Consider the following 22,163-nt stretch of genomic DNA (forward strand, 5'->3'; position numbering starts at 1 on the left):
GGACCAGGAGAGTGTCCCTCCCCTTACTAGGAATGTGCCTCCACATCCTAGCTCCCCAATTCTCCTCAGGGACCTTGTGCATCTGCAGAGAAATCTCATAGACCTAAAACCATCTGTCTATGTCGCCTCCCACCACAAAATCAGACACCAAATCCTTGGGTATATGGACCCTCCTGTCAGAGGACACTGAAGAAATGCTGCCACTATCTTGGCTAGACTCAGCCCTCCTGGCTTTGATGTTCTGCTCTCTCAAGCCTAGTTCCTGAGTCATTTTCTTCTCCTTCATAGCGAATCTTTTCTCCTTCATGGCCAAGCTTGTTTTCTTTTCCTCCTCTTCCACCGCCAATCTCTTTTTCTGTTCCTCCTCCTCCTTGGCCAGTCTCTTTTCCTTCTCCTCAAACTTGAGTTTGGCCAGTTCCAATCTGAACTTCCTCCCCTCGCTCCTGCTTTCCAGCTGTCTGGGGTCATGCCTTTGGATGAACTTCTGCTCACTGCCTTGGTAGGAACCTCTCCTTCCAGGCTGTTGCCCCTTTATTTCCTCATCCTCCTCCTCCTCCTGCTCAGTGGTGTAATTTGCTGCATCCCTACTTTCTACTTAGGCCCTCCGATCTCTCTACAGCTCCACCTTCTTGGTGAAGCCTTAGGTAGAAACCTTAAATCCCTTGCAAAAATCCTTGAGCTGGGTCATAGTATACTTCTCCAGCTTACCCAGCTCAAACTCCATGCTTCTGCAGCTGTGGGACTTCCAAACGGAGACATGAATTTAGGAAAAATCAAAAATACCAATCAGGGAGAATTGACAAATGTAAATTGCAAATGAGGATCAGAGACAATTGATTCAAATGTGTTTTATATGTGGATGGTAGTATACACCAAATGACTGTAAGGCACTGCACAAACAAATCTTATCCTCATTACCGATCACCAATGTTAGAAATGGGGTCTTTAGTTGGCAGAGGTAGGCACACTGTCCAAATAGGGACCACCACTCTAGTCAGGGTAAGTCAGATACACACCCTAAATTAACCTGTGCTCACCCTCTGGTTGCTTGGCACAGAGCAGACAAGATTGACTTAAAAGGGAATGTGTAAAGTATTTGTGCATCACTTAATACCGTAAAAAAGTGAAAAACACCAAACCAGGTTAGAACAATAGAGCTTAATTTAATGACCAAAACAAGACCAAAACGACAATAATTCAATTAGGAGAACCAGACATATGAATTAAAAAAAAAAATCTTGAAATATAATGCTTAGATTCAGACGCCCCAACCAGGGATATCTAGTCACGCTGGACCGGGTCAAATCTGAAAAGTAAAGACAACCGCGATGAAACATGGGTCAAATACAGAAGCCACACAGGCCCCTCTGAAACAGTACATTCATGTAGAACAAGCGTCGACATCAAAGAGAAGCTGCGAGGAGCGGAATGAGGCGATGCTTTGTTGTATATCTGAAGGATTGTAGGTGATGCGTCTGTTCCAATTCATGCAGTCGAGTCCAGCATCTTCATGAAGGCAAAGTGTCAGGTCCCATTTTGTCATGAAGCTCCAGGCAATGAAGGCAACACATCATCAACAGGCTGTGCTGTCAATCTGTTAGAGTTCTCATGTCGGTGTCGAAGGGCAATGCATCAGTTCCGACCGCCGCAGACAGAAGATGTGTGGATTTTCAAAGATCAGCCAGGAAAACCCACCTCCATTGTCATTACTTGGCAGGGCAGGACACACAGGTGGCAGAGTCCAGAGGCTGTAGCAGGGGTGGATGAAGTCTTGGATGTCCCTGAGATTTTAGAATAGGAGGCTATCCAACAAGTCCTTGGAGTCACTTTGTTCTGGGGGATGTAGAGATTCAGGACCGTCCTTCTCACCATCAGGCAAGGGGCAGCAAACAACCGGGCCGCACAGCAGAGCAGGACTCCAGCAAATTCAGCAGAGTCCAGCAGAGTGGAAGTCCTATCAGCAGCACAGCAGTCCTTTCTGGCAGAGTGTCCCCAGGTCCAGAGTGTACTGAGCTGGTGTTGTCAGGGGTCCGGTACTTATAAAGTTACGCATTAGGGACCTCCGGAATCACCTGGAGTACGCTACCAACCATACGTCTCCGGCTTCCTCTCCCTGTAATTCATGGACACCGGACCGTTGCCCTTTCAGCACCGTCAAACTTGCAACCCGGTCCTGAAGATGATCCTGAGTAATAAGATCGAAACGTCGTTGACTTCTCAGCGCAACTGATTGCGCACCTCCTTTTGTGGTTCAGCTGAAATTGTTGTCATTATTCATCTCAAACATTGTAAATTATTGTCTTGAACCACAATATTAACTGTACATCCTTGCTCACACCTGCACTTTGCGCCGTTTTCTCTGATTACACATTGTCACTTGCTTCGCCACCTTTTGTGTCACGTACACAATTTAGCACCAACTCCAATTTTGCCTACATTGCTGTTACAACTGTACCCTGCTAATTTTGATCTTAATTATATGATGCCAAGTGTACATTTCAAAAATCTACTCAGAGTCTCCCTTCTTCTTTTCGTGTAATGTATTGTACATACATGTTTAACCGTCCTCTTTAGTAACACCAGTTGAGATACTGTTGCTTTGTCTTACTTTCTAAAAGTGACATTATCAGACTTACTACTTAAAATCCAACTTTACCATAAGTTGTGATTTAAAATTGTAAGTCCAGAAATGACAAACTTGAAATATTGATTTGTTCCCAATTGGAAATTACACATATAAAATGTAATAAAGTAATCCGTATGTTAACCTATGGGAGAGATAGGCCTTGCAGTAGTGAAAAATGAATTGCAGAGTTTTTCGCTACCTGGACATGGAAAACTTAAAAGTGCATGTCCAACTTTTTAAAAACATTGCACCCTGCCCTAAGGGCTGTCCATGGCCTACCATGGGGGTTACTTATATGTATTAAAAATGAAGGTTTGTGCCTGTGAAGAGGGTTACCTAGCCATGTTGACATGGCAGTTTAAAACTTCACACACAGAATAGAATAGAATAGAAATAGATTTATTGAGCGCGGTTGCTGCCCAAGGGCGTCCAAGCGCTGAGATAAAAATTGGAGAGACATGCTGAGTGACAGATTAGAGCTCGGAGGCTTTGGTGAATAACAAAGTTTTCAACTTTTTTCGAAAAGATAGCAGGTGCGGGTTGGAACGGAGTGAGAGGGGGAGAGTGTTCCAAAGTTTAGCTGTGTTCAATGAGAACAACCTGCCCCCGGATCTGGCTCTCTTCACTCTAGGAACCTTTGCCAAGAAAGCCTCAGTGGAGCGGAGGTTCCTATTTGGGTGATAGGGGATGACAAGGTTGCTGTTAATTGCAGGCCCTGTTTTCCAAAAGGCCTGGTGCGCAATGCACAGTGCCTTGAATGTCACTCTGTACTTGACTGGTAGCCAGTGAAGACTTTTTAATGCAGGTCTAGCTGACTGGGCTCGTGGAATCTGTAACAGGGTGCGTGCTGCGCAATTTTGCACCACCTGGAGTTTCCGGAGAGTCATCTCGGGAGCCCCTACATATAGGGCATTGTTTGAGTCCAGGCGGGACTGGATGAGGCCTTGTACTGCCACTTTCTTGGCTTCTAGGGGCAGAAGTGGAAGGACTTTCCTCAGAGTCTTGAGGATGCCAAAACAGGTGGCGGACAACTTAGTAGCCTGGGTGGAAAAGGAGAGCTTCCTGTCCAGCCACACTCCTAGGCTCTTGACGCTTTCCTTGGGGGTAGGGGGAGTGCCCAGAGCTTGGGGCCACAAGGAGGTGAAAGGTATTGGCGAGGCTGGGCCTAGAAGCAAGAGCTCTGTTTTATCTCCGTTTAGTTTAAGGGAGGAGTTGTTCATCCACTCCTTAACATTTTCTAGGCAGCTCAACAGGCCTCCATGGGGTTGGCTGATGTTCTCTTGAGCCAATGATACCACTAACTGAGTGTCGTCGGCGTACGACACAATTTTAATGCCGTACGGTTTGACGATCCCAGCCAGTGGTTTCATGTAGATATTGAATAGCACAGGGCTCAGAGAGGAGCCCTGTGGTACTCCACAGCTGAGAGGCTTGCTGGTTGATGTTATGTCGCCGTCGAAGATCTGGAAAGATCTGTCGGACAGGAAGGAGTCGAACCACCTTAGAGCATCGCCTGAGACTCCAATGACCCGGAGACGGTTCAGCAAGGTGGCATAGCTGACCGTATCGAAGGCGGCGCTTAGATCAAGGAGGATCACAGCCACTGATCCTCCCTGGTCCAGAACCATTCGGGATTCCTCGGCGACCGCTAGTAAGGCAGTTTCGGTGCCATGTTTCGGCCTGAAACCTGTCTGAGATACATCCAATAGGGAGTGGTTTTCAATGAACTGGACCAGGTGGGCATTAATGTATTTTTCCAACACCTTGCCAGCCCAAGGGAGGAGTGAAATGGGACGATAGTTGGAGTGATCATCGGGGTCCAGGTTCGGTTTTTTCAGCAACGCCCGTACCATGGCTTGCTTCCATGCTGTAGGAACGGTACATGAGGCTATAGATGTGTTTAAGAGTTCCAAGATAACAGGCAGGGTGGCTTCGTGTGCTTGTATCAGAACTTCTGGTGGGGCTGGGTCGCGCGGGGAGCCCGATTTTACTTGGCGTGCCATTTTGTCGAGGGTGTCGAGGTCCAGGGGAGGGAAGTGCTCGAGGGTTGGCTGGCCTGGGGGAGGGAGGTTTCTAGGAGAGGGTGGGTCGGCTGTCTCCGAAGCTGTAACTCCCGTTTGAAAGGTGGAATATATTTTCAGGACTTTGTTGTAGAAAAAGTCCGCAAGCTCGTTGCATTGATCTTGGGTTTTGCTCGGAGGGGGGGCGGTAATGACACTTGAGCAGTGCTTTAATATCTGAAAAATTTCCCTGGGCTTAGATTTAGCCTCTAGGATTTTATCAGAATAGAAGGTCACTTTCGCCGTCCTAATCCCCTCTCTATAAGCTTTTATCGCTTCTTTGTAGGCTACCTTTTTTTCCGGGAGAAAGTCCAAACGCCAGGCTCTCTCTCGTTGCCTGCAGCAGCGTTTTAGTTCTCTTAAGGAGTCGGAGAACCAGGGCGCGGATTTATGCATTCTCTTAGATGAGGATCTCCGGAGAGGAAGGATCATATCTAATGAGTTAATGATCCAGCTGACATAATTTTCGTTTGCTACACTGGGATTTAAGCAAGGGGGCGGGCGGGTAGAGGCCAGACTGTGCCTCCAGGGTTCCAGCTGGAGTTTTGACCAGTTCCTCCTAATTGTTGTCCGGGGGGGTAGCTGTGGGACCTTGTGAATGGCCCAAGCAAACGGAATCAGAAAATGATCTGACCATGGGAGGGGGATAGGAGTGTCAACAGTCAGCTCGCTGCAGCTGCTGAAAATTGGATCGAGCAGATTGCCCTTCTCATGGGTTGGAGCTGTGACCAGCTGGCACAGCTGAAGAGCTCCAAGGTCGTCTATTAGCTCCTTGGCAATCAAATCTGCGGAGGAGTTGAAATGAAGATTCAGGTCTCCTAGGACTGTGTAATTAGCCGCAGATAGAGTTCTTTTTGCTATTATCTCCGGGAGCGACCTATGGAACAGTTTTGTTGGATCAGGGGGACGGTAGATCAACGTGCCCGAGAAGGAAGTGTTGGCGTTGAACTCTATGCAGAATTCCATGCTTTCGCACTCGGGGATACTTTCTGCTGAGGTGCGGCAACGGTACTGGTTTTTAAGAATGATGGCCAGACCGCCGCCTCTTCCTACTGGTCTGTCCGATCTAACAATGTGGTAACCACTGGGTAGAGCTGCGACTATGTCTGGGTCAGATTGAGTGGAGAGCCAAGTCTCTGTTAAAAAGATAGCATCTGGCTTGCGCTCCTCTAGCAGCATGAACATTTGAGTGCTATGCTTTGGCAGTGATCGACAATTTAATGTCAACATGCAATATTTCTGAACCAAGGGGCCTGCCAGGGTGTTTCGGAAGGAATGTTTGCATTCACAGCAGCAGGGAGGGAGGGATGTGGCTGTAAAAGTGCGGATACATAGGGCAGTAACTCTGCTTCCTATGAGGCGTAAAGCAGTGGGGCTGTAAGTCCTGACCGGAAGAACGGGAGCAACAGGGGGGATGGCCCCTGGTCCCGTCTGGTCGCGGACGAGCGCAGACGAGCTTGCCTTAAGCGCGCCTTCGGCGCGCAGCCGGCGCGCCCGCTGCGCTCGTCCGCTGCGCTTCCTGTAGATACACATATATAGGGTGAGGGGGCGTGGCCTCGAAGTGGGCGTGTCCTGTCGTAACGAGGACAATGGCGGGAGAAGTGGATCGGCGGTTTTGGCTGTTTCTGGCGGTCGTTTAGAGGCAGAGGGGTGCCTGCACACTATCCTTGTGAATCAGGAAGTGGAGGTGAGTGCGAGATAAAATACAGAGATGCGGTGATTTAAAAAGGGAAACTGCACAAAATTCAGACTGCTCCCGGCTGTGCCTCAGGAGGTTACCAATATTAATCTTAGGCTTTGCAGTGGTAGGCTGGAGCAATGCTTAAAGGGCTAATGAAGTGGGTGGCGCAATCAGTGCTGCAGGCCCACTAGTAGCATTTAATGTACAAGCCTGGGAACATGTAGTGCCCTTTTCTAGGGACATATAAGTAAAATAAATATGCCAATTGTGGATAAGCCAATGCTACCATGTTCAAAACAGAGAGCACCGGGGTGAGGCTTGCCAACGAGTGAAGATGTCCGCTGCCTCAAGCGGCTCCGCAACTCGACCCTCTACATCCCCCCAAGACCTGCTATAAATCCAATTAAAACTCATGGCAGAAGGGGAAAAGGGGTAGTGTAAAACTGAGAGCAGCTGCTAAGGGTGTTACCGGGCAGCTTCTGGACTGCTCGGGTGTGCTATGGGAGTGCGGCCTGTCTTCCCATTGGAGCCCCGGTCTCAATTTCAGAGCAACAACGGTCTCCTAAGTCAATGCCAGATAAAAGGAGGCGTGAAGCAAAGGAAGCAGCAGGGACAGCTGGGCAGAAACCTCAGAGTGAGCTCAGTAGTCCTCTGCTGAATCGACTGCAGGACCAGCGCTCGGGTACCCACCACACACTGTGCATGACCCAAAAGCAGGAGACCAGCAGCAGGAAAAGACGCCAGTTGTGCGAAAGGTAGGCCAGGGAGGACATAAAGTGCTCAATGGTGACCGAGAATAGGCCTAGGATGAAGTGAACTGGGGACGGCAGGGGCCGTCCCCGGGAGCCAGAGAGCTGACTCATTGAGGCAGACCAGAGACTGAGGCGATGCAGCACTGATAGACCAAGAAGCTACCAACGTGGACCAAGGTTACTCCCTAACCACATCACAGCTTTCAAGGGGCGAGGACTGTTTCACAAGCCTCTGGGGGAAGCAAGAAATGAAGAGTGATCATAATACCCGCTGGAAAGTAGAGACCTGAAATGGGGCACAGAGGGATAACCTGACAGCCTGCAGGGATTACCTAGGTGATGCCTGGCTGGCAGCAGAGGTTTCCTCTGTGTTCGCAAAGACTCAAAGCACACACTCATCAGAAGCGACACTCCCAAGATGAAAGGGAGGAGAATATGGAGGCTAGTCACCAGACGAAACTGGACAAATTTCTCTCCCGAAAGGCACGGAGGGTCAGGAAAATCTTCAGGAAAGTCCGCACCCCTAACTCCATGCCAGCCTCCAACGAGGATCCTCTCTCCTTCCACGACATCATGGCTGCAATCCAAGGGGTGCAAACAGCTCCACCAGATTCAGTCTCAACGGAAGTGAAGCTGATTCAAACAGACGTGCAATATGGGTGTGAGAGTGCAAGAGGTTGAAAACACCACTAAAACCTTACTTCAGGAAACTTCACTACTCAAGTCCTAAATGAAGGAAATGCAAGCACTTATCTCCAGTCTAGAGGCCAAACTGGAAGATAAAGAAGAGTGGTCGCAGTGCAACAACATCAGAATTCTTGGGATCCCAGAACACGCAGAGGGAAAGGCGACCAATCTATTTTTTGAAAATCTCATCCAACCAAAGGGGCTGTAAACATTATTTTCCATGGAGAGGACCCATCAGGTGAGTGGCCCAAGCCAGGAGCACCACCCAGGCCCATCATAGCAATTCTCTTTAACTGCAGAGACCGGAAGGTGATACTTCAAAATGCCCGCACTGCCCTACCAATTTGATTCGAAAACACACAGGTCAGCTTCTTTCTGGGCTTTACCCTTAAGACTCAGGGGTTGAGACGTAGTTTCATAGCAGTAAAGAAAGCACTCGGGGGGCGTGGCTTGGCGCGCGGCAAGATGGCCGCACTGTAGTGCTGCTCCGCCGGCCGCCGTGATCATCCTGCACTATCCTGCTCTCTGGGTGCCCATCGCCTAACGCCCGACTGGAGGACTGACACTCCGGACACTGTGCTGGCGGAGACTGCTGTCGGGAGGCAGATCCGTGGTCTGAGGCGGCGATCGGAGAATCGCGCCGGTCGCGGCGGCCATCTTGGTTGCCGGCTGCGGTGTGCGGAGCAGACGAGGCGGCGTAGATCAGCGGCGAGTTGGGGGCCCTGCGCTCCATACCTGAAGCTGGTGCTGTATGCGGAGACGACGGAGAGTGGCGGCGAGGGCGTTCGACCTGGGCCCCCCTACCGCCGCAGCGACGAAGACAAGTGGTGGCCTGGCGGCTGCGGCTGCGGAGGTGAGGTGGGCGGTGCGAGCTGCACGCGAGCTGCCGGCTTCGGACGGGTGAGTGGGCCCTGTGGCTGGTGGCGAGCTCCCCCCCCCGTGCCCTGCTCGCGCTGCTGTGCGGGCACACCTGCTGGAGCGACTACGCACGTGGAGTCCACGGAGAGGAGAGGTGACCGTGGGGGCTACGAGTAGAGGGGGCAGGGCGCGCGCGGATTGCCGGCCGCTCAGCGAGATACCCCACTGCGTCCTTCGTGGGACCTGGCGCCCTGCGAGGCTCCCTGCCACACACATCTCTGGAGGGATTGGAGCGCTGCGACTTGTGGGACAGATCTAGACATTTGTGCAGTACATGCGGCTGGCTTCCCGCGTGAGGCCTATGGTATCACCTGGGGGTGCTGGAGGCGCACAGACCGACTGGAACTGACTGGTGTGCACTGGCCTCGAGCCGTCCCCCCCCCCCCTCCGGCCCTGGTTGAGTCCTGCTGCTGGCCTGTGTTCTGCTGCTTTGGGGGTGCACTCGGTCCGGTCTTGATCATGGGCAAATCGGACAAAGCACAACCGAGGCTCACGTTTGAACCCCGCAAAGGGGGGAAATCCTCGCGGCCAGGGACGCCGGACACGGAGCTGGAGTCTGCCGCGCCAGACCCCCCGACTCTGGAAACGACACTAGCGGCGATTCAGGCGAGCCTGCAGTCCATCGATGGCAAAATAGAGGCTCTTAGTGGACGCATGGACTCCATTTCCGCCAGGCTGGACAAGCAGGGGGTGCGCCTGGGCGAGGCGGAACAACGTATATCGGACACTGAAGATGGTCTCCAACAGGTTTCCGATAAGACTGCAGAAATGGCACGACTGCTGGCGGTGATACAGGCCAAGAATGAGGATATTGAGGCGCGCTCTCGGCGCAATAACGTACGAATCTTAGGCCTGCCGGAGTCCACCAATGTGGGCCGACTGGAGGACTACATCGAAACGATGATACGAGATATCTGTGAGCCTGCGAATCTCTCCGCCATGTTTGCTGTTGAACGCGCCCACAGGTCTTTAAATGCGCGACCGCCTCCGGGGGCTCCACCGCGCCCCATTATAGCTAAACTGCTGAACTTCAGAGATCGGGACGCACTGCTCCGTGTCTCTCGTCAGAAAACCACGTTCACCTATCAGGGGAATGTCCTCTCCTTCTTCCCAGACTTTACTGCCACGGTTCAAGCTGCCCGCAAAGAATTTCTCGGCGTTAAGAAGCTGCTCATGAAGGAACAGGTCCCCTATGCCATGCTATATCCAGCGCGTCTTCGGATTGGCAAGGATGACGCCGCTAAGATATTCACTAACCCGAAAGCAGCCATGGACCACGCCAAGTCGCTGAGACGGGGGCGGCAGCCCTCCGCTTCCACTTCCGAGATTGAAGACTGACTGTGGCCCTTTTACTCTGATGGACCATTGCTGAGTTTGCCCTGGGCCTGATCTATCCGACTGCTGTGGGGCCGACTCATGTGGGATGCTTACCGGGTTACACATGTTGACACCTGCGATGTACTCGTATTGCACTTGTTCTGACTCATGTGCACCACTTTGGTGCTTACTCTGGGGTGTTGCAGTGGGTGCAAGTGTCTCACATCTAACAACGGGCAAGTCTCGGTGTCGTGTGCATGCTGTCTCCGCCAGTTGGCTGCTGTGATGCGTGGGGGCGATTGGGGCTCCCTGGTTGTTTCCCTCATGATATCATTTCGTCGCTGTACTGGGGGAGCTCGAGGTGCACAATGTATTATTGCGAGGCGTTTTTGGTTGGTGGGATACCCATGGAGAGCGTTCGCCACAGTATGGCGGCCCCTCCCCAAAAGACTGGGAGGTATTCGCAGCCAACACGTTCCCCCGATGGGTGCTCCCCACCTTTCTTTGGTATTGCTACCTCAGGGGTTTGTTTCTGGTTTTGTTTTTGTTTTTTTGTGTGTGAAATTGGGGTTTGTCTTTGGCAAGGTTGGGTTGCTGAAGTGGGAGGGGGGTGGGTGTTCAATACAGTTCCGGGTGCGATTGGGAACGTCAATTGAGGTGCCTGCTGAGAAGATGCAGCGAGATGCGTGTTGTGATGCGGAGCGTGATGTGGCGGTAGGCTCTGGAACTGTGCTGGTGCATACAGACAATGGGTGACGACTGCCGATGCCTGACTTGGAATGTCCGTGGGCTTAACACCCCAAAAAAAATACGTCAAGTGTTACACTACTTGGACAGGCACAGCATTCAGATTGCACTACTGCAGGAGACGCATCTCACTAAACATACAGAGGCTACCATGGCTCACAGATGGGCGGGGTTTCGGCTCGCTTCCTCATACTCGGCTTATGCGCGGGGAGTGATTATACTGGTCAAAAAGGGTATCCCATTCCTGCCAACACACACCGCTACTGATTCAGAGGGACGCTGGGCGGCAGTGCAGGGCAGGCTGGGCATGACTTATGTTACGATCCTGAATATATACGGTCCAGTAGTAGATGACCCACTCCCCTTTACACAAATGCTTGCTAGGGTGCGCTCCTGGCCGGAGGCTGCGGTGCTATGGGGAGGTGACCTCAACACACATCTCAACCCCCAAGTTGACAAGTCTAACCCGGCGGGAGCCCGCACGCTTAAAGTGGCTCAGTGTGTCCGTGAAGCTATGGCGGAGATGGGGCTGGTGGATGTCTGGAGGTTGCGGAATGAGCAGGCTTGCATGGGTACGCACATCACACCGGCCCACAACAGCTGGTCCCGGCTGGACTACTGGCTATTGAGTGAGGAGGCAAATAGATGGGTGATCGGCGTCAACAATCTGCCGCGCACACTATCGGATCACAGCCCGGTATACTTACATCTGCGAATCCCTACCAACCCACACCGCCCCTTCACTTGGCGCTTTCGAGCGGAGGCACTGCAGGATCCTATCTACGCAGACACTATTAGTAAGGCCATCGTGAACTACTTCACTGAAAACACAGGCTCGGTGTCTAGTCAGGCGTCACTATGGGAGGCGTTCAAGGTAACGATTCGGGGGGTCTGCATTAGTACCACCGCCGGCATTCTGAAAGACCTTAGGGAGCAGCTCGCAAAGACTGAGAAAACTCTTGAAGGGTTGGAGCGGGACTATTACGCAGCGCCATCCACGGCGGTGCTTGCACGCATTCAAACACTGCTTACGGAATATGAAAAGATGGCCGACACGGAAATAAAATACAGGGGTAAGCGGCACGTAGCTAGGGCGTACGGGGAGGGAGGGCGACCCGGCAGGAACTTGGCCGCTAAGCTGCATTTTCGGGCAAACCATCAGCAGATTGACAAAATAGTGGATGCCGCCGGTAATGAGCATTTCAGGCCTCAGGCTATAGTGGATCAATTTAAGGACTGCTACAAGACACTCTATACCACACAGGGTGAGGTAAACGGGGCGGACTTGACGGACTACTTATCAGACATAGCATGTGCGTGGCTCTCCAACTCCCATAGGGAATACTTATCTCTGCCTATAGACGTGCACGATGTCCGCGACGCCATCATGTCTCTTCCCAACAATAAGGCCCCAGGGCCTGATGGCCTATCGGCCGAATTCTACAAGGCGTACATTGATCTACTTGCCCCGCACATTTTGGAAATGTATGCTGAGGCACATGAGGCCGGCGTCCTGCCCCCGTCTTTGCGACAAGCCATGATTATCACTCTCCTCAAAAAGGATAAACCACCGACCAGTTGCGACTCCTACCGTCCCCTGTCGCTGATTAATCTCGACGCAAAAATACTAGCTAAGATTCTAGCCGCAAAAATGCAGCCCCTAATGAACTGTCTGGTGCTCCCAGATCAGTCCGGGTTTATACCGGAAAGGTCCACCTCCCATAACTTGCGGACTATTTTCTCCATGTTCCATATCCTCAATCCTGAACTATCGGCAGCCGCTGTTATGCTGGACGCGGCCAAAGCCTTCGACTCAGTAGAATGGCAATATATGTTTTGCGTATTACGCAAGATCGGTTTCCCAGAGGTCACGTTACGGTGGATCCAGCTATTATACACTGACATATCGGCGGTGGTGCGAGTAGGTAACCACACGTCGGGGCCCTTTAGGATTGGTCGAGGTACTAGACAAGGGTGCCCTCTGTCCCCTCTCCTGTTCGCCTTGGCCCTTGAGCCACTGGCTTGCAAGATTCGACAATGTCACAGGGCGGCCGCCCTAAATTTCAACCTCCGACCGGTGGGCATATCGATGTATGCCGACGATATGGTGTTGTTCATTAGAGATCCCCAGACACACCTATCTCCGGTACTCCGGGAATACATTAAATTCGGATTGTACTCCGGGCTTGCGATCAATTGGGACAAATCGGTTGTCGTACCGCTTGCGACGATCACGTCACAGCCCCACATGGAGTATCCCTTGATTTGGACGACGGAACCAGTGAAATATCTCGGAGTGTGGGTCCATCGTGATCCCGCGGTGGTGATCCGGGAAAACTATGGTAGGGCATATGACGCACTAGTGCAACAGGTGGACGGATGGCTGCGCCTCCCCCTGTCCCTGGCGGATCGTATCGCTGTGATAAAGATGGTTGTTCTCCCGCGTTTCCTATATTTATATTGTAATATTCCGATTAGGCTGACCCAACACTTTTTCGCGACGCTGCGTGCCCAACTACTGCGGTTAATTTGGGGTGGAAAACACCCTAGGATTAGCTGGAAAACGTTGACTTTATCGTATGACAGGGGGGGCTTTGCGGCGCCGGACTTTTATGTATACTACCTGTGCGCACAGGCGCAATATGCGTATTTTTGGTATAGGCCGCATAGCTTTGTCCCACATGTGGCGGTGGAAGACGGGGACGCCCATCCCACCCCACTTAGAGGTATACTAACGCATACTGTCCGGCATACGCCGCGCACTGAGATTAACACACTGGACATGACTATTGGGGCCTGGCAGGCGATTGGACGCAGAACGCAGAGACTACCGTTATATGCGCCGGCGTTGCCATTGGTGCACCACGCGGCTTTATCAGTTGCGCAGGAAGCTGGCCCTCTCACATCACTTAAAGAAGCGGGTATAACACATATGCAGGACCTTTACACACAGGGCCGTTATCTAGAGCAGAGGGACTTGGCTTACATACAGAACCCCACACCCCTGTTTGTGTACACTTGCCACCGTCTCAGGCGGGCCATGAGAGATCACTACCCCTGTTTCCCCGCTGAACCCCCCACACTTAAAGCCCTGCAGCTGCTGCTGGTGACCCCGTCCAGGAAGAAACTAATCACAAAATTATACAGAGCAGTACAGGAGGAGACGGTTCATGGCCCCGATGGTAGTTTAGCAAAATGGAATGCTGTGCTGGTCCCCCAGATATCAACTGAGGACTGGGAGCGAATTTGTCAGCTAACGGGCCGCCTCACCCCTAATGGTAACTTGCGTATAATCCACTTCAAGTACTTACATCAAATATACCACACCCCGTCCAGACTGCACAGAATGGGGTTGAGGGAGTCGGATCGTTGCGGACGGTGCAGGCAGGGGGCTGCGGACTTTCTGCATCTGGCGTGGGGCTGTGGGCCAGTGTCTGAGTACTGGAGAGAGGTGCTACATCACATTCACAAAATGACTGGCGCTGAGCTTCCGTGCGAACCCGCGGTGTGTCTGCTGACCTCCGTGCCTCAATTAAAGGGTTTGGTGGGCAGGTTTGTGAGGGTTGCCCTTCTGTTGGCCAAGCGGCGCACCCTGTTTACATGGGACAGTGCAGCTAAACCAAAGGTGTGTGGATGGTTGTCGGACATGGTATACTGTCGGGAAAACTTAGAACTGTATGCAGAGGAGTTGCCCGCCACCTCCAGACCCAAGGATATCTGGGAGCCGCTTAGGCGCTTTCTTGCTGAGGCGGCACTGAATGCGGCTGATTGAATACTGTTTGCTCCCCATCTGTGCCCAGGTAAATCAACAAGGTGGTGGCTACTGGCTGGTCGGTACTGCGTGCCTGCCGCAAGTCGTTTGCTGTATTTTAGCAGCGCACTTTGTGTTCTGTGACTAGCCCGGAACTGTAATGTTGTTATAATGTTTTATGTTTGTCTGTACGCCGATCACAGATGACGGCGAGATGTACCATGCTTTAAAATAATAAACAGATTTAAAAAAAAAAAAAAAAAGAAAGCACTCAGAGACAAAGGAGTGAAGTATTCAATGCTATTCCAGGCACACCTATGGGTGGAAGTAGAAGGGAAGACTTGGTTCTTTACAACACTAGAGGCAGTGTGGGCATGGCTGGATGGCTGGAGGACAATGGAGAGCTCCGGAGCAAAGGCCCAATGTGGGATGTCCAGAGGACCAGCAAAGTTGCCAGGAGCCCACCCAACAGAGACCACACACCTGGGGCAGAAGGCATAAACTGACTGGAAAGTAATTGTCTAGCTCAACACTGGGAGGATGGTGTGGGAAATCCCACGCCCAATGCAGGACCAAAAAGTACACAAATACAGTGGGCCAACCTTCTCTGCTCTTAAAATAGTGCCACCAAGATGGGAAGGCCTATGGGCCTGAAACTACGGACAACTCCATCTGAGAGGGTATCTGCAGGCAATCGGTAGAGCGTCTCCCACTGGAGGTGTCCACGGCACTGACTATTGGTGTGTGCCACTCGATCCTCACCAAGCTGGGATAGAAGAATAGAATAACCAAAACAACTCCCCTATGGGATTCACAACAATTGGGTACAATGGGGACAAGCAGGATTTGATAAATAAGACCTTATAGGAATCTCGATTGTGGTAGACCTGCATGTGGGGGTGGACATGATACCATCTGAACAATTACAAAAATCGAACGAATTGGCCCACACTGAGTTTTTTCGCTATCTTCAGATCCGACATGCCATAAGAGCAGTGGTGCCCTGGGGGGAGTCCATACCTGAATCATCACCACTGGAATGTAGACTCTTGGAAGAACATTTAACTCTTAAAGCGATATCCCTCACGTATCAAAAACTCATTATTAACTTACCTGATTACTCTGATAACCTTGAGAGACCAATGCGGACATAACATTAGTGACCTACAGGAGAAAGACTGGCTGTAAACCCTGGCATCCCCAAGAGAAGTGGTTATTCTGGCCCGCTTTAGACTGATCCAGCTCAAAATCCTCCACAGAGCATACATTTCCTGCAATACACTGCTAAAAATGGGCAGGAAAACTGATGTACTCTCTCACAGAGGTTGTGGAGAGGAAGGGTAGTTCTTCCGAATCCCGTGGGCATGCCATAGAAACCAAGGCTACTTGAAAGCTACAGTATCCTGCATCTCCGAGATAGTGGGAGAAACATTAATACCCTCTCCCAAGTGGTGCATATTGAATGTGTGGGAGGGCTCAGATCAGATCTGGGTCACCCCGGGTTTAATGGTAGCGAAGCAGATGGGGGTCAGAAGCCCTGCTGACCCTGATAGACTGGAAGAGGGACATGGACTGGTTTATGGTGGTGGAGAAATCAGTTTATGTGAGCACGGGGTACCCAAGGAAATGGGGAAAAATATGGGACAAATGTAATGTTTATAGAGGGTATCCCTGCACGGCCCCCTTGGGAGAGACGGTCCCAAGGGGGCCGTGGGTCCTGGCTACCACAAGTGCAACTGAGTGAGGTGACAGGAACAATGAAGGTGATTTAGTCCTGTGATAACTAATGGGGGAGAGGAGTTGTATCTACCAGATTCTGTGGGGAATGATTGTAATGAACTAATGCAACTGTAATGCTAAGATTCTCTCTTGCTCGAACTTAATAAAAAGATATTTAAAAAAGAAACAGAGAGCACCAGCATTTTAGCACTGGTTAGCAATGGTAAAGTACCAAGAGCCAACAGAAACAAATTTAGCGAAAAGAGGAGGAAGAAGGCAAAAAGCTTGGGGATGACCATGCAGAAAGAGTGATACAGTTAGAGCTGCAACCCATTAGGATCATTTAAGTTACAGGCCCTGGGTACATGTACTCTCATTTACTAGGACTTATAAGTAAATTAAATGTACTAATCAGGTTTTATCCAATTTTACCTTGCTTTTAATGGCGAGCACAAGCACTTTGCCTCTGATTAGCAGGGGCAAAGTGCATAGATGCCAAAAAGCCAACATATCAGCAAAATAAAGGAAAACATCCGGTGTGACCCTGCAGAGAGGGCCAGGTCCAACTCCCATACACACCACAGCAAAAAGCTTGTGTTCACCATATGCAAAGTAAACATTTAGGATGCCCACAGATAAGTCATTAGCTGAATCTATGTCTGTGATGCCACTGAACGTCTGCACATCTATGGCCCTCTGTAGAGATAGGTTCAGCTGACCCTTCTGTACACATTCATCTGTCTTAACAATGTATGTCTGTCCTTCACATTGGGTCCATCTGCATGCCTAGGTCCTTCCCCGCCTAGGTCTATTATCGATCCTATGCCTCTTTGCAATCTTATGCCTGTTCACACAGTACGAACCACTGATATCAGATGAGCTCATCATAAACCAAACCCTATCCATGCTTCTACAGCTATCTGTGCCTCTTACTCTGTCAATGCAATTGAGGCATGTCGTTGAATACTTGAGAGTTTATATCGGGGACAATTGTGCTCAGTAAGCATCTCGAAGAATATCAAGCAAAGGGGTGGACATGTGAAGCAGTGCTGTGTAATTTTGCAGTTTTATTTTGCAATTCCATCTACATAGCACTTTATAACATTTAAACGGACAATGATATGCAACTCCATACATTTATGGCCATGAGTGAGAGCTCAGTAGTATGAATATGAACAATGACTCTCGAATCACTGCCTAAGTTTGATAAAAATAATAAAAGTCCCTAGAGACACCTCCTTGCCACCTGACATGGGGACTCATTTTCAAAAGAGTGAAGGCAACAGGCCAAGCTAGTTGTAAGCTTGTGGACTGTTATCCCCAAAGTTCCTTGTTGTAAGCAGCACTCAAGCCGTCTCAGTATTGTATACTAATTCATGGGTTCAGCTTAGTGCTTTACATGCTGCCCTGTAGGTGCCTGGTGCTCTGTTCATGTGGTTCCATTCCTCTCTGATGTCTGATCAGTTTATGGGTTCAGTAAGTTACCTGGTTGTTGGAACATGCCTGTTTTTGCGTGGTCACCACCATTTATTGCTAAAGTTCTTTCCTGTGTTTTTGTGCTTGGCACACTGGGGCATTGTTGTCCCGTGTATATTCTCAGCCCCTAAAAACATATCAAATTGGTATTGACCTTATTGACTTACCTAACTTACTTATAACTTCCGAATATATGGTATACAAAGTATACTCAGGACCTGTAAGTTAAATGCCACTAATAGACTGCAGCACTCATTGTGCCACCAGCCAAAACTTGACTGCAGGCCTGCCACTAGTAACGGTTTAAACTGAAAATTCTGTCTAAGTAACCCCTTTTGACAGGCATAAACTCTCTTCTAAATGTTAATAATCCACCCTTAAGGAGACGTTTAAAACCTATAAGGAAGGGTGCATGATATTTAAAAGTAGAGCATGTAAAAGTGGGGGTGGGAAGAACTGGCCGAGTTTCACTCCGCAGAGTTGCATAAAATATTTGTGGGATGCCGCAGAATTCTGCGCACCCCTAGTATTTGCAGCTCATATCGAATAGAACTTAAAATAGCAGCATGCAGCACTATACAGAAAGATAAGCTATTCTTCCAGACTCAAAGTTAAATCATTCCATTTGCTAGGACAGGTTTTGCATCATTTTAGATATGTCGCATTGCCAACTTTCCGGGCACGCATCAGGTTGTATGAGGATGGCAGCCTGGGGCCCCCGGTGGGTCCTAGCAGGCAGTGCACCATATTGTTGTCCACGCTGCCCAGGCACCAGTAGTCTGGATGACCAAGCCATTGAAGTCCAGCAGCAGTGGACTAGGGGTCTCCCCACAGAGCCCCGTCTGGACCTGGAGCCAGGCCCTGAGGAGGGAGTGGCTGGCAGCGCAAAGGCATTCTCCTCCAGCAGCGGACCTCAGATCCTCTCCACTCCACGGCCATGCATCCATGGGTCACTCACATGGAGGGAGACCTGCTCTGCCGCAGGGAGAATCCCGCCTCCCTACCTTGGACAACAACTGGCGAAGTGTCAGCAGTGCACAGCCCCAGCGACTAAGGGAGCGATATCTGTGCAGGGATGGAGGGGGCTGGACAGCAGAAAGTGCTCTGGCACACCTGCTGTATCTAGGACCGGTCACTGTGCCTGTAGCCTATGGTGTACCCTGCAGCCACAAGCAGGTTTCTGTGGTGATGATGCAGAGGTCTGCAGCACACCTGCACCACAAACAAGGAGCCTAGCCAAAAAATCAACACAGGCTCATGGAGTCCTGGAGAAAGCAATCTTTAGTGTAGGAAAAAACATAAACATGAAATTGAGGACCAGGCAAACTAAGGGCTGGGCCACTACCAATTTATTTCAGATGTAACCACAATGTGATTGTTAGAAACAGGATATGCAAATAATTGCACTGCATCTACACAGAGACACCCTTCATAAACTCTCAGATATGAAAGCACCACTATACAGCTATCCATGTGGCATATAGACTTGCATCCTTTTTCAAAGTCTGTGCGTCCTCCGCCCATGGGCTGTGTCACTGTGCCTGGTTCCTGTATCCAGGGACGTATATACCGTCCCACATTTAGACCGTCGCTGTGCTTGCTTCCTGAAATCACGGTACTGTCTCTGCTGTGTTTGGTGCCTCTGTACACTGAAAAGCTGTCTGCTTCCTTCACTGTATGGGTCCAATGCAGCCACCAAAGGCCATTCTCTTCCACCTCAGGGTGCTCTCTTCCTCCCTTGGCTGCGGGTCAAGTCCATTTCTGAAAACATATCTTGGGAGGCAAAACACAACAACTTTAAGACCTAGCTTGTGATAGAGGCATATCATTCTATGAGCTGTGCTGTTAGTGTTTGACTAGGCGGTAGGATGAAAAGTAGAAGAAACTACATTTTCCAGGTATGTTGCGTTTGCAGTTTCCCAATTGCTAGGGGTGGGTGCCAGTAAACTCCACCATGCCGTGGGAGTTTTTGCCATTATCTGTGCACAGTGGCAAAACTCTGTGATCTCCGCCAGGTGAGTGGAGTTTACGCACACACCTAGTAAAAGGTCAATGTAAAATATGTCCTTACTGTGACAGTGCCAAACAAAAAATGTATTTTTGGCTTTTTCAAAATATTTATTACAAATCCAATTCATTGGTAAAGACAGATTTACAACACATATTTTACCAAAGGTTCTTTCAAAAGGTTATATTTAGCTTCCCTAAAGCTCTAGAAACCCATTAACATGAGCTTCCAACTGTCACCCCAGAGCTGAATAGCTTCTTGATCAGTTGTCAATTGGTTCCCAGAGCTGAGACAAAAGGCTTGGGGGTGAAATGTGCCCTATTCCTCTAACAGGATGACCAACTAGGCAGTGCCCAGGAATATAATTATTTTCAGGGGAGCCAGGCCTGTCACAGGCAGATGTAGCTTACACCTAGGCTTGCCCCCTCTATTATCATTATAACCATCCAGGCACCTATCTCAATGGGGGAGGAGCTGCCCCCATAACTAGTTTTAAGTAACTACAGGTAAGGACTTTCTCCGTTACCTAGTTACACCTCTAGAATGGGCACAGGAGATCTGCACAAATGAAGAAAGGTTCTGCCATGCTGGATTTAGGTAGAGAGTGACAATTTGGGATTATTTCCAGTAGGGGCACATGAACTGCTGCAAAAGTGTGTAGGCTTACCCCAGGGACCTAGGGTACCCCTATTGGTAAGGGAGGGGCCAAAAGTCATCCCCTACCAGTCAGTTACGTGCCAGGCTTGAAAATGGTGCTCCTGGGTACCCTCTTCAGAACACTGCCAGGCCTGTGGAAGGCAGAAGAAGGACTGCACCTGATGTTGACACCTGTGAGGAGCACCTTAGGGCTAGACCTATTTCCACTTATAACCAGCACAAAAAGTTGGACTCCACGGGTCAGGTGGCTGACCTCCTGTTATGCTACAGGGACTCAAATGCTGCAAGAAACCCATTTTCCAGAAAGATCCCAGCTGAACAGTTAGAACTGAACCTGCCCTGGAGCCCTGCTGGTGGCTTCTGTTGGAATGAGTCCTGACTCCAGAACTGTTCCTGAGGTCTTGGAACTCTTGGCTGGTGTTAGATTGTACTCCTCCTGCCCAAACTGCAAAAGATGGGACTTAGAAACTTTTTGCAACTTTGTACCTTGAGAACAGATGCAGACCGAGGTCATCGTCAAAACACAGTCGTCCAAGTCTCATCGCCGGTCAGCTTGAAGCTGCTGGTTTGTCCTGCTGAAAGGAGTCCAACTTCCGGAAATTTCGAAGTTTGAATGTAGAGGGCTTCGCAGACACTTATGTCAAGCAGCATCCCATCGATGGCAAAGCCTCCCTGGGTTCAGACTTCATACTTCCCCTGCTCTGAGACTTACCACCTTTGTACGCGACTGCACCCCTTCGCTTCAGCATCCTGCCTTTTTCGAGCCCCACTTTGGATCCAGGTGGCAGCTTGCCCTGCCGACAAATTGTCTCCGTCAACATTTTCTCTTTCTAAATCAGATAGTAAACTTTCCACCAGGACAAACCTGGTCCCTGTATCCAGTCAGCGATCAATCACGGTAGACTTTAACTTTTCATTTTGATGCAGTCTAGCATGTCCAGTAGCCTGTGGTTGGCACTTCAAGGTTTTTGGAACAATTGTTATTTAAAACTTTAAGCAAAATTAATATCTCTTGTTCCCCTCATTGGATGTTTGTGATTTGTATGCCTTTCTTCATTAAAATATTATTTATGTTTATAGATAGGTAGGATTTTTATTGTGTTGTGTTTTTGTCTTTAATCTGTTTTGGTACTTCTAAATGCTTTTAACATGTTCTTAAGTTAAGGCTGTCTGCTCTGTGCCATAGCTAGCAGGAGTTGAGATCAGGTTTAAAATACCGACGCCTTTGCTGGACCTAACAAGAATAGTGACATTGTTAGGTGTAGTAGCTACCATCTACCCCAACAAATAATCAATTTTATCACATTTGTGTTTTGTCAATGTTTTGGGGCAAACTAACAACCTCCCAAAAGTTTGATCATGTGACCATCTTAATAATGATTTAAATGCACTCAGAGTACTTGCAACACACATCCTTTTTCACATTGCCCTGCAAATGTATTATTATGTTTTTTTAAGCAATTAATATGATACCACGTTGTTTCACACACACACACACACCCCCACACACACACACACACACACACACACTGTCACAACACTTTTTGTAGCAGATGTACTGCTTTTCTGCTTCCTCTACACACCCACATCTGTCAGTTTTTACATCTGGATTCACACAGTCTTGCTGTCTCCTGCAGCAGGTGTGCCTCCATGTTCTATTTTGCAACAGGAATGCTACCGCATTATTCTCTTATCTGGTGTGTTCCTTCATTCGCTCCTTTAGACGCCGTGCGGTACTTCTCTCTATGCATAGCCTCCATTTTA

The sequence above is a fragment of the Triturus cristatus genome, chromosome 7 (genome assembly GCF_964204655.1).
Source record: "Triturus cristatus chromosome 7, aTriCri1.1, whole genome shotgun sequence".
In the NCBI taxonomy this organism is placed as follows: Eukaryota; Metazoa; Chordata; class Amphibia; order Caudata; family Salamandridae; genus Triturus; species Triturus cristatus.